This window comes from Macrobrachium nipponense, chromosome 34, assembly GCF_015104395.2.
Source record: "Macrobrachium nipponense isolate FS-2020 chromosome 34, ASM1510439v2, whole genome shotgun sequence".
Lineage (NCBI taxonomy): Eukaryota > Metazoa > Arthropoda > Malacostraca > Decapoda > Palaemonidae > Macrobrachium > Macrobrachium nipponense.
The window spans coordinates 2,443,860-2,457,492 of NC_061095.1; positions in this window are offsets into that span (position 1 = coordinate 2,443,860).

Below are 13,633 nucleotides of genomic sequence, written 5' to 3' on the forward strand. Positions count from 1 at the left end.
AAATATGTGATTACAAATGGTTAAAAAGGGGAAAAAATATGGGATTACAAATTATTAAAAAGGGGAAAAAATATGGGATTACAAATGGTTAAAAGGGGGGAAATATGGGATTACAAATGGCTAAAAAGGGGAAAACATATGGGATTACAATTGGTTAAAAAGGGGAAAAAATATGGGATTACAAATGGTTCAAAAGGGGAACAAATATGGGATTACAAATGGTTAAAAGGGGGAAAAATATGGGATTACTAATAGTTAAAAAGGGGAAAAAATATGGGATTACAAATGGGTAAAAAGGGGAAAAAATGTGGGATTACAAATGGTTAAAAATGCGAAAAAATATGGGATTACAAATGGTTAAAAAGGGGAAAAATGTGGGATTACAAATGGATAAAAAGGGTGAAAAATATGGGATTACAAATGGTTAAAAAGGGGGAAAAATATGGGATTACAAATTATTAAAAAGGGGAAAAAATATGGGATTACAAATGGTTAAAAGGGGGGAAAATATTGGATTACTAATGGTTAAAAAGGGGAAAACATATGGGATTACAATTGGTTAAAAAGGGGAACAAATATGGGATTACAAATGGTTAAAAAGGGGAAAAAATATGGGATTACAAATGGTTAAAAGGGGAACAAATATGGGATTACAAATGGTTAAAAAGGGGAAAAAATATGGGATTACAAATGGTTAAAAGGGGGGAAAATATGGGATTACTAATGGTTAAAAAGGGGAAAAAATATGGGATTACAAATGGGTAAAAAGGGGGAAAAATGTGGGATTACAAATGGTTAAAAGGGGTGAAAAATATGGGATTACAAATGGTTAAAAAGGGGAGCAAATATGGGATTACAAATGATTAAAAAGGGAAAAGATGTGAGATTACAAATGGATAAAAAGGGTGAAAAATATGGGATTACAAATGGTTAAAAAGGGAGAAAATATGGGATCACAAATGGTTAAAAAGGGGAAAAAATATGGGATTACAAATGGTTAAAAGGGGGAAAATATGGGATTACTAATGGTTAAAAGGATAAAAAATATGGGATTACAATTGGTTAAAAAGGGGAAAAAATGTGGGATTACAAATGGTTAAAAAGAGGAAAAATATGGGATTACAAATGGTTAAAAAGGGGGAAAAATGTGGGATTACAAATGGTTAAAAAGGGAAACAAATATGGGATTACAAATGGTTAAAAGGGGAAAAACTATGGGATTACAAATGGTTAAAAAGAGGAAAAAATATGGGATTACAAATTGTTAAAAAGGGGGAAAATATGGGATGACAAATGGTTAAAATGGGGAAAAATATGGGATTATAAATAACTATAAAGGGGGAAAAATATGGAATTACAAATGGCTAAAAAGGGGAAAAAATATGGGATTACAAATTACTAAAAAGGGGAAAAATATGGGATTACAAATCACTAAAAAGGGGAAAAAATGTGGGATTACAAATCACTAAAAAGGGGAAAAAATATGGGATTACAAACGGCTAAAAAGGGAGAAAATATGGGATTACAAATGACTAAAAAGGGAAAAAATATGGGATTACAAATGACTAAAAAGGGGAAAAATATGGGATTACAAATGATTAAAAGGGGGAAAATATGGGATTACAAATGGCTAAAAAGGGAAAAAATATGGGATTACAAATGATTAAAAAGGGGAAAAATATGGAACTAGAAATGGCTAAAAAGGGGAAAAATATGGGATTACAAATGGTTAAAAAGGGGAAAAATATGGATTACAAATGGCTAAAAAGTGAAAAAATATGGGAGTACAAATGACTAAAAATGGGGAAAATATGGGATTACAAATGGCTAAAAAGGGAAAAAATATGGGATTAAAATGGCTAAAAAGGGGGAAAAATATGGGATTACAAATGGCTAAATATGGGGAAAATATGGGATTACAAATGGCTAAATAGGGGGAAAAATATGAGATTTCAAATGATTAAAAGGGGGAAAATATGGGATTACAGATGGTTAAAAGGGGAAAAAAATATGGGATTACAAATGGTTAAAAAGGGGAAAAAATGTGGGATTACAAAATGGTTAAAAAGGTTGACAAATATGGATTACAAATGTTTGGTTTAAAAAGGGGGGAAAATGTGGGATTACAAATGGTTTTTAAAAAAACAAAAAGGGGGAAAATATGGATTACAAATGGTTAAAAATTAAAAAGGGGGGAAAATATGGGATTACAAATGGTTAAAAAGGGAAAAAATATGGGATTACAAATGGTTAAAAAGGGGAAAAATATGGGATTACAAATGGTTAAAAAGGGGAAAATGTGGGATTACAAATGGATAAAAAGGGTGAAAAATATGGGATTACAAATGGTTAAAAAGGGGAAAAAATATGGGATTACAAATTATTAAAAAAAAGGGGATATATGGGATTACAAATGGTTAAAAGGGGAAATATGGGATTAATAATGTTGTTAAAAAGGGGAAAACATATGGGTTAACAATTGGTTAAAAAGGGGAAAAAATATGGGATTACAAATGGTTCAAAAGGGGAACAAATATGGGATTACAAATGGTTAAAAGGGGGGAAAAAGGAAAAAATATGGGGATTACTAAGGGTTTTGGTTAAAAAGGGAAAAATATGGATTACAAATGGTTAAAAGGGAAAACATAAAAGTGTGCTACAAATGCCTAAAAAAGGGGGAAAATATGGGATTACAAAATGGTTAAAAAGGGGAAAAAAATATGGATTACAAATGGCTAAAAAGTGAAAAAATATGGGAGACATACAAATGACTAAAAATGGGAGAAAATAGGATTACAAAGGCTTAAAAAAGGGAAAAATTATGGCGATTAAATATGGCTAAAAAGGGGGAAAAATAGGGATTACAAATGGCTAAATAGGGGGAAAATATGGGATTACAAATGGCTAAATAGGGGGAAAAATATGAGATTTCAAATGATTAAAAGGGGGAAAAATATGGGATTACAAAGATTGGTTAAAAAGGGGGGAAAACAAAATATGGGATTTACAAATGGGGTTACAAAGGGGAAAAATGTGGGGAAATTACAAATGGTTAAAAAGGTTGAAAAATATGTCTATTATCAATGGTTTAAAAAGGGAAAAAAATTGGGATTACAATGGTTTAAAAAGGGGAAAAATGTGGGATTACAAATGGTTAAAAAGGGGAAAAAATATGGGATTACAAATGGTTTAAAAAGGGGAAAAATATGGGATACATGGGTTAAAAAGGGGAAAAATATGGGATTACAAATGGTTAAAAAGGGGAAAAATGTGGGATTACAAATGGATAAAAAGGGTGAAACATATGGGATTACAAATGGTTAAAAAGGGGAAAAAATATGGGATTACAAATTATTAAAAAGGGGAAAAAATATGGGATTACAAATTGGGGGGGCGGGGTGAGGGGTTAAAAGGGGGAAATTGGGATTACAATGGTTAAAAAGGGAAACATATGGGATAACAATCTGGTTAAAAAGGGGAAAAAATATGGGTTACAAATGGTTCAAAGGGAACAAATATGGGATTAAAAATAGCGTTAAAGGGGACAATATGGGATTACTAATGGTTCAAAAAGGGAAAAAACATCTGGATTACAAATGGTTAAAATGGGGGAAAATGTGGGATTACAAATGGTTAAAAATGGGAAAAAATATGGGATTACAAATGGTTAAAAAGGGGAAAAATGTGGGATTACAAATGGATAAAAAGGGTGAAAAATATGGGATTACAAATGGTTAAAAAGGGGGAAAAATATGGGATTACAAATTATTAAAAAGGGGAAAAAATATGGATTACACATGGTTAAAGTGGGGAAAATATGGATTTACTAATGGTTAAAAAGGGGAAAACATATGGGATTACAATTGGTTAAAAAGGGGAACAAATATGGGATTACAAATGGTTAAAAAGGCGAAAAAATATGGGATTACAAATGGTTAAAAGGGGAACAAATATGGGATTACAATGGTTAAAAAAGGGGAAAAAATAGGATTACAAATGGTTAAAGCGGGGAAAAATATGGGATTACTAATGGTTAAAAAGGGGAAAAATATGGGATTACAAATGGGTGAAAAGGGGAAAAAATGTGGGATTACAAATGGTTAAAAAGGGGAAAAAATATGGGATTACAAATTATTAAAAAGGGAAAAGATGTGAGATTACAAATGGATAAAAAGGGTGAAAAATATGGGATTACAAATGGTTAAAAAGGGGGAAAATATGGGATTACAAATGGTTAAAAAGGGGAAAAAATATGGGATTACAAATGGCTAAAAGGGGGAAAATGTGGGATTACTAATGGTTAAAAGGGGAAAAAATATGGGATTACAATTGGTTAAAAAGGGAAAAAATGTGGGATTACAAATGGTTAAAAAGAGGAAAAATATGGGATTACAAATGGTTAAAAAGGGGGAAAAATGTGGGATTACAAATGGTTAAAAAGGGAAAAAAATATGGGATTACAAATGGTTAAAAAGGGGAAAAACTATGGGATTACAAATGGTTAAAAAGGGGAAAAAATATGGGATTACAAATGGTTAAAAACGGGGGAAAATATGGGATGACAAATGGTTAAAATGGGAAAAAATATGGGATTATAAATAACTATAAAGGGGGAAAAATATGGAATTACAAATGGCTAAAAAGGGGAAAAAATATGGGATTACAAATTACTAAAAAGGGGAAAAAATATGGGATTACAAATCACTAAAAAGGGGAAAAAATATGGGATTACAAATCACTAAAAAGGGGAAAAAATATGGGATTACAAACGGCTAAAAAGGGGGGAAAATATGGGATGACAAACGAAATGGCCAGTATACTCACTCGTCGTCAAAGCAAGCATTCGGTGATTGCTTTAGTAAATTAAAATTCTGACCTCGCGTGTCGAGGAGCGAGTTATAAATATTCATACCAAACCAGACGACAGAATTGACGATGAAGTACATGCCAGGTTCAAGTAGCCGAAATGAACGCAGCATTTTCAGACATGAATATCCCAATGAATCCCTTTCATAGGTGGTTATGGTAGTATGTATAAAATAGGTAGTAGTTAAGGTAGGATGTAAAATGCAGGCAACGGGGGGTGGGGGCGGGGGAACGGGGGTGGGGGGCGGGGGAGGGGAGAGGGGTGGGACATAGCAGTCTTTGCGTGATAACCCTCTCGCCTGTCTACATGATATCCACGGACAAAAAAAAATAATTAGAAAAATTAAAATAAAATAACACAAAGAGAAAACTGAAAATTAGGAATTTCAGAATTCGAAGATACGAAAAAAACCATAAAAAATTCAGCGGGTTTCTAGCAGCTGCGACACGATTCGTCTCCGAATGAGAGAGAAAGAGAGAATGAGAGAGAGAGGAAGAGAGAGACGAGAGAGAGGGAGGTAGATTTTTCAACCTCGTTCCAAACCACGTTCCCGAAAATGTTTGGTGAATGTAGACTCCTCTCTCTCTCTCTCTCTCTCTCTCTCTCTCTCTCTCTCTCTCTCTCTCTCTCTTTAGGGAACCACTCCGAACTCGATCTTATAACAAGTTTAATCTAGCTCCTTACTCGAGATTTATGATTATTGTTTTCATAAACCAACTTACTTGAAGACCAATACAGGGCGGTAGGGGGTTGTGGGGGTTGGGGAGGTGGAGGAAAGCCTTGACGAGGTCATCACCTCCCCCTGAAAACCCCCACAACCTCAACCTCCCCCCCTACCCTCAACCACCCCTAGTACCCCTCGAGGAGGGTCTCATAGGTATTCACTGTCTTTGGTAATTTTTGAGCATTGGGGTAATTTGAATGTGTATGTATATATATATATATATATATATATATATATATATATATATATATATATATTAAATTCACCATTAAAAAAAAATTTCCAGACACGCGAGGCCTTCCGTGTTACACCAGCACATCCTCAGGAAAGAAAATACGCCCGTGGTAAGACAGACAATAAATGTGCTTGGATTTCTGCTCCTTTCTACTCGATTTCAAGAACTCGTGAAGAACCCGTGGAAAACGTTAAAAAAAAAAAAAAAAAAAAAAAAACATGCATCACACGAAAGCTTCTTAGAAAGATAAAGATAAGTTCGAAGTTTACCCTCACTGCATACCTCGTTGAAAGAGCTGACCTGCATCAAGACTGGAGTCGTTAGAGAATTCAATAAACAATAATTGTCGTTTTGACGTCCGTGAGAATCAGTCAATAAGGAGAGAGGCCAGTAGGGGAGTAGGAGGTTTTCTGAAGAATGAGTCTTTAAAAGTTTGGAGTTTTAGTTCTTGGGTTGAGGTAAAAGTGTGGAGTTTTAGTTATGTAGGTGAGGTAAAAGTGAGGAGTTTTATTTCTGTAGGTGAGGTAAGAGTGAGGAGTTTTAGGTCTGTGGGTGAGGTAAAAGTAGGGAGTTTTAGTTCTGTAGGTGAATAAAAGTGTGGAGTTTTAGTTCTTGGGATAAGGTAAAAGTGAGGAGTTTTAGTTCCTGGATTGAGGTAAAGGGGATGAGTTTTAGTTCTGTGGGTGAGGTAAAAGTGAGGAGTTTTAGTTCTCGGAATGAGGTAAAAGTGAGGAGTTTTAGTTCTGTGGGTTGAGGTAAAAGTGAGGAGTTTTAGTTCTCTGGTTGAGGTAAAAGTGAGGAGTTTTAGTTCTCGGGTTGAGGTAAAAGTGAGGAGTTTTAGTTTTGTGGGTGAGGTAAAAGTGTGGAGTTTTAGTTCTGTGGGTGAGGTAAAAGTGAGGATCTTTAGTTCTTGGGTTGAGGTAAAAGTGTGGAGTTTTAATTCTCTGGGTGAGGTAAAAGTGGGGAGTTTTAGTTCTTGGGGTGAGGTAAAAGTGAGGAGTTTTAGTTCTGTGGGTTGAGGTAAAAGTTTTAGTTCTTGGGGTGACACAAGAAATGACACCATGTAGCAACCGTCCCTTTGTATCGCCTTTAGAAATTCAAGACTTTTATTATTATTATTATTATTATTATTATTATTATTATTATTATTATTATTATTATTATTATTATTATATTGTTCCTTTTGGATGGCGTCGTCTCCTAAATTCAACGTTTTATTTTTATTATTATCATATTGTTCATTCTGGATAGCGTCGTCTCCTCATGGTGACAGCTCCACCCCGCCTTTTTTTGTGTGTGTGTGGGGGGAGAGACATTACACTGTTCACTCTTTGATTATAGTGCATTCTTATATTCCCCTTCCTCCTGGTGTCTCGTTGTTGCTGACGGTAGACGGTCGTAAAAACATTGGAAATTTTTCATTTGCTAAAACTGATAGGTTATAACAACTTGGGGTCACGTGACTTTTGGCTGAAAAAGAAGGATTCATAGACTTACGCACTCATACACAAGCACTTACACACACTAACACCTAACGCCTCCGTTCTTATTCTCTCTCTCTCTCTCTCTCTCTCTCTCTCTCTCTCTCTCTCTCTCTCCTAGTGTCCGTACACAAGAGCCCACCTTTGCGGGTCAATTGGTACCGCCCTGAGCTGTCATTTGAGAGACTGGGGTTCGATCAACATGAACGAATTTACCAAAAAAAAAATTAAATAAAAAAATAATCAATACAAAACTTTAACTAACCATTTCGTGACCGAATTCCTCCAAAACCTTAAACCCTTTTTGCTTCTCGATTACAGTGTACCGCCCACTAGACGTCTGCTATTGTTGCAGGTTATAAAACAAACTGGAAACGCGATTGACTTTTAGCAAAGGAAGACGTAGTCGTTGAGTGATACAAGTGGTCCTTAGCTTGTATGGTCTTGCGACGTTCTCTGGTGGTCCTGTGGTCCCCAAATCAGCGGTCCTGTGGTTCTGGGGTCCCAATCAGTGGTCCTATAGGCCTGTGGTCTTGAGGTATACCAATCAAGTGTCCTGCAAGTCCTAATCAGTGGACCCATGGCTCTGCGATCTCGTGGTCCTTTGGTCTTCTGGTCTGGATGTCCAATGATCTAATGGCCTTACGGTCCTATGGTCCATTATATGTTCCCATGTTTGTATGGTCCTGTGGTCCTACGTATGTTCCCATGTTTGTATGGTCCTGTGGTCCTACGTATGTTCCCATGTTTGTATGGTCCTATGGTCCTATGTATGTTCCCATGTTTGTATGGTCCTATGGTCCTATGTATGTTCCCATGTTTGTATGGTCCTATGGTCCTATGTATGTTCCCATGTTTGTATGGTCCTGTGGTCCTATGTATGTTCCCATGTTTGTATGGTCCTATGGTCCTACGTATGTTCCCATGTTTGTATGGTCCTGTGGTCCTACGTATGTTCCCATGTTTGTATGGTCCTATGGTCCTAAGTATGTTCCCATGTTTGTATGGTCCTGTGGTCCAAGTATGTTCCCATGTTTGTATGGTCTTGTGGTCCCAAATCAGTGGTCCTATGTATGTTCCCATGTTTGTATGGTCCTATGGTCCTATGTATGTTCCCATGTTTGTATGGTTTTGTGGTCCCAAATCAGTGGTCCTATGTATGTTCCCATGTTTGTATGGTCGTGTGGTCCCAATCAGTGGTCCTATGTATGTTCCCACGTTTGTATGTCAATACACAGACATACACAAAGCCTGTGGCCCTACCCAAGTACTTAAATCACGCAAGCTCTAGTTGGGGTGGGTTTGATGAACCTGAAAATTTAATCCGAATTTACAACTTTCCACTTTCTTAATTTACTTTTTAGAGTCACGACATTTCCTACAAGTTTATGTGTCTGCCATAATACTTTTCCTGCGTGCTTGAACCACAGAAGTACTTGGAATGACCAGCTGAATATTACTTGGATAAATTGAGATGTATATTTAGAAAGGTTTGGTCCAGAGCTCTCTCTCTCTCTCTCTCTCTCTCTCTCTCTCTCTGGACCTCTCCTCTCTCATCCTCACCTCTCGTTCTCTCCCATCTCTCTCTCTCTCTCTTCAAACCAATCATTGCGGGCTACGCCTCCTCACCCAACCCCCACCCCGAAAAGAAAGGTCTTCAAATACCTGCACAAGAGGAACCCAATCGAAGAAGAGAATATTTCTCAATGTCCCATTTTGATAGTCTCTCACCCTTGTTACTTATACACTAATGGCGTTTTTCATTCTCACTTTTTCTTACATACTTTCGTTTCGTAGTTTCTCGTTATCGCCGTTAAGGCCTGTGTTTCCTTCACTTTGCGCTGAATATCCGACCTTATGGCCAAAATGGACTCATTTCAAAGATTAAAATTCTTACGCGTTTTGTGTGTTTATATGTGTTTGTGTGTGTAAGTGATTGCGTTTACACTTGTTTATGTATATCTTCTCCCTGACAACGTCTCAGGTTTGCAAAATAATATAAATAGCACATAACTGATATGAGTTTCTTTGAATTGATATTAAGATACCATTGCAATTTATCATTGATTAACTTTACACTATTTTAGCTGGTTGGTTAGAATGTTGCCTGTTTGTAGGTTAAGGGGACGGCATTGAAAGACAGTTCTTTGATATTTATTATATATAATAATATATATTTAATAATATATTATATATATTATATATATATATATATATAGTTATATATATTTTATTATATATATATAATTAATTATTATAAAAATATATTATTATAATTATATTATATATATATATTATATAATATATATGTATATATATATATATATATATATATATATATATATATATATATATATATATATATAATATTATATATATATATATATATATATATATGTATATATATATATATATATATATATATATATATATATATATATATATATATATATATATATATATATATATATATATATATATATATATATATATATATATATATATTATATACATTATAGATACTATATATATATATATATATATATATATATATCTATATATATATATAATATATATATATATATTAAATATAAACAAGCACTCTAGGCGATGAACAACTGAACAGAGGAGGATTGCATATTTAAGGACGGAACTATCTTTTTTTTCATAATGGATTCGCGATCCGACCTCCAGCTTACTCGGGGTGCGCGCTAAAATCTACGGACGAACGACGCGTTGTTTCACCAACGAAAATTAAAATAACTATGCCACGTTTTAGTAGAAATAATTGTTCTGTACTCTTTAACATGTGCGTTATTTATTTATTTTTTTCACATTTTCATTCTAATAAACTGGAATTCCTGTATTTTTAACCACGCGAAACACCTTTTTTTCTGACCTTTTTAGGCTTTTCAATAGACCTTTCCTACCCACCAACAACAACACAACAACAACAAAAACAACAACAAAGTAGTCTGTAAGCTTTCTCCCCGAGTAAGCGAAAAACTACAACCTGCCGTAGTAACCTTCAATTATACATCTACAACTTTCCACAGCGCCATCGAAATCATTTTCCAATTAATATTTTTCTACTCCATTTGAGCTCGCGTGTGCAAAACTGATTGGATTTGAAGCCCTGCCAAAACTTTTGGCATAATCATTATTCCCTGAGGAAGTTTATAAGTTTAGATTTTCAGTCAACCGTAGAACAAATGCGATGGCTTTTTCTGTCCGCCATCAGATCTTGTAAACTACCGAGGCTAGAAGGCTGCAAATTGGTACATCGATCATCCACCCTCCAGTCATCAAACATACCAAATTGCAGCCCTAGATCTAGCCTCGGTAGTGTTTGTGTTATTTAAGGCGACGATATAGGACAGGCCATCACCGTTTCTTGGTTGACGATTCATGAGCCGAGACCACCGAAAGATAGATCTATTTCCGATGACCTTGATTACCCGATGTAGTACAGAAACTTCGGCGCATTTTTCACTTTTTTTTTATAAGCGCAATGATTGGACACAGACCACGATATTGGTTTAACCAAACATCAACATCGATGGCTTTATAATGAAAGAATTCTTTGCGGTCACTGAAGTCCGTTTGTTTGGAAACTGAAAATAGTAACATTGATATTTCTGAGTCTCTGTTAAGTTAGCAAAAAAAAAAAAAAAAAAAAAAAAAAAAAAAAAACTAATATTGCTAATTGGTTCCCTGGATTATTTTCCATCAAGTTCTCCTTCAGTAAAGTGTGGTTGCTTATATTGCTGAAGAGGCTGTTTGTGGTTATAGCTGTTTATTTCGAGAAAATAAACTGATGTTCAAAATGGAGTTTATTTAAAATATAAATAAGTTAAAAAAAAGTTTTACATAGGTTTCCGACAGATGATTCCTATATGAAGATGATTTTTTTTAAAACCAGCGTTTTAAAAAGTCAGTTATGGAAATAATATATATATATATATATATATATATATATATATATATATATATATATATACTATATATATATATATATATATATATATATATATATATATATATACATATATATATATATATATATATATATATCTATATATATATATATATATATATATATATATATATATATATATATCTATATCTATATATATATCTATCTATCTATATACATATATACTATATATATATATAATATATATATATATATATATATATATCTATATATATATATATATATATATAAATTTGATGATATTTTTAGCCTTGAAAATGCGACTTGGAATTCGTCGCGAAACGTCGGCATTTAAATAAACTATTAAAAGATGAGGATGCCTTTCCCTACTACTTCCTTCGGATAATATATTATAGGTATATAATATATATAATTATATATATATATATATATATATATATATGTATATATATATATATGTGTGTGTATATGATATATATATATATATATATATATATATATATACTTTTTTTTTTATATATATATATATATATGTACATATATATATATATATATAGTATAGATATAGATATAGATATAGATAATATTATATACATATATATATCATTTATACTAGTATATATATACATATATATATATGGATATACATTATATATATATAATTCTATATATATATATATATCTATATATACTATATATATATTACCATATATATTATCCCGAAGGAAGTAGTAGGGAAAGGCATCCTCATCAGTTTATTCAAATGCCGACGTTTTCGCGACGAATTCCAAGTCGCATTTTCAAGGCTAAAAATATATCAAATTTGCGAACATTAATACTCAATTTGATTTAATTTATATTAAAAATGTAATGGCAGCAGCTCTCAATAAAGTAAAAAGTTAAAATTCAACAGTACCTTCAAAGGCAAACAAATTACAAGTACACTTCACTAAAATCTTAAAAACACCTACCTATATAAAAGACAGAGTAAGACTAACAAAAATAAGTAAAAACAGAGTGAGGCAAACCAGCTCTGTCTTTTGTATAGGTAGGTGTTTTTAAGATTTTAGTGAAGTGTACTTGTAATTTGTTTGCCTTTGAAGGTACTGTTGAATTTTAACTTTTTACTTTATTGAGAGCTGCTGCCATTACATTTTTAATATAAATTAAATCAAATTGAGTATTAATGTTCGCAAATTTGATATATTTTTAGCCTTGAAAATGCAACTAGGAATTCGTCGAGAAACGTCCGCATTGAAATAAACTGTTAAAAGATGTGGATGCCTTTCCCTACTACTTCCTTCAGGATATATCTTCTTTGAGCTCCAGCTCCGGCTCTATGTGTGTATATACATATATATGTATATATATATGTGTGTGTGTGTGCGTGCGCGCGTATCTAATAAAAGGAGCCCATAAAAACGCCAAAATATAGTAAAGTACGTGCTAACTTTCTATATTTTGGCGTTTTCTGGAATTCTGTTGTGACACAAATTTTTACCAGTCATATATATATATATATATATATATATATATATATATATATATATATATATATATATATATATATATCCTGTTATATATATATATATATATATATATATATATATATATATATATATATATATATATATATATCCTCCTGTTATATTACTATACACCAATCTTCTTTTTAACTTCTCTTCATGACCAAGGAATCACAAGAGAATCATTATTTATCAAAAAATCATATTGAAACTAACATCAGCAGCCTGGCGATGCCCACCGACTGAACGTGAGAATTTACACGCAAGCGCGCTTGCGCGCCTAATTACAAGCAATTTTGTGCTGGTGCCAGAGGTTTACAAAAAAAAAAAAAAAAAAAAAAGGGACGTTCAATAATGTCAGGTTTTGCCATGCGCGTGTTTTTATATAAAAGAATTTATTATGTTTTGCTTTGATAACACGTAGTCCACGGTACTCGAAGCGCCTCAGTGGCATGATCGGTTTGGTCTTGGCCTGCCACCTCGGTGGCCGCGAGTTCGATTCTCGGTCATTCCACTGAGGGGTCAGCGATGTGTATTTCTGGTGACAGAAGTCCACTCTCGACGTGGTCTGGAAGTCACGTATCAAGCCGTTGGTCCCGTTGCTGAATAACCACTGGTTTCATGCAACGTAGAAACACCATACAAACAAACAAACAAACAAAATCCACGGCACTCAGACACGATTGTGGAATTATGATTACCTCGATAGCGCTACGCAGATAACTGCGGGTAGGTTAAGGTACTATTAAAGCAATTAGAAATGGAAGTAACGTGGCTATGCCTTTTTTTTCAATACAGGGTGTCAATAAAGTCCCAGTACCATTATAAGTATTTATTGCTCA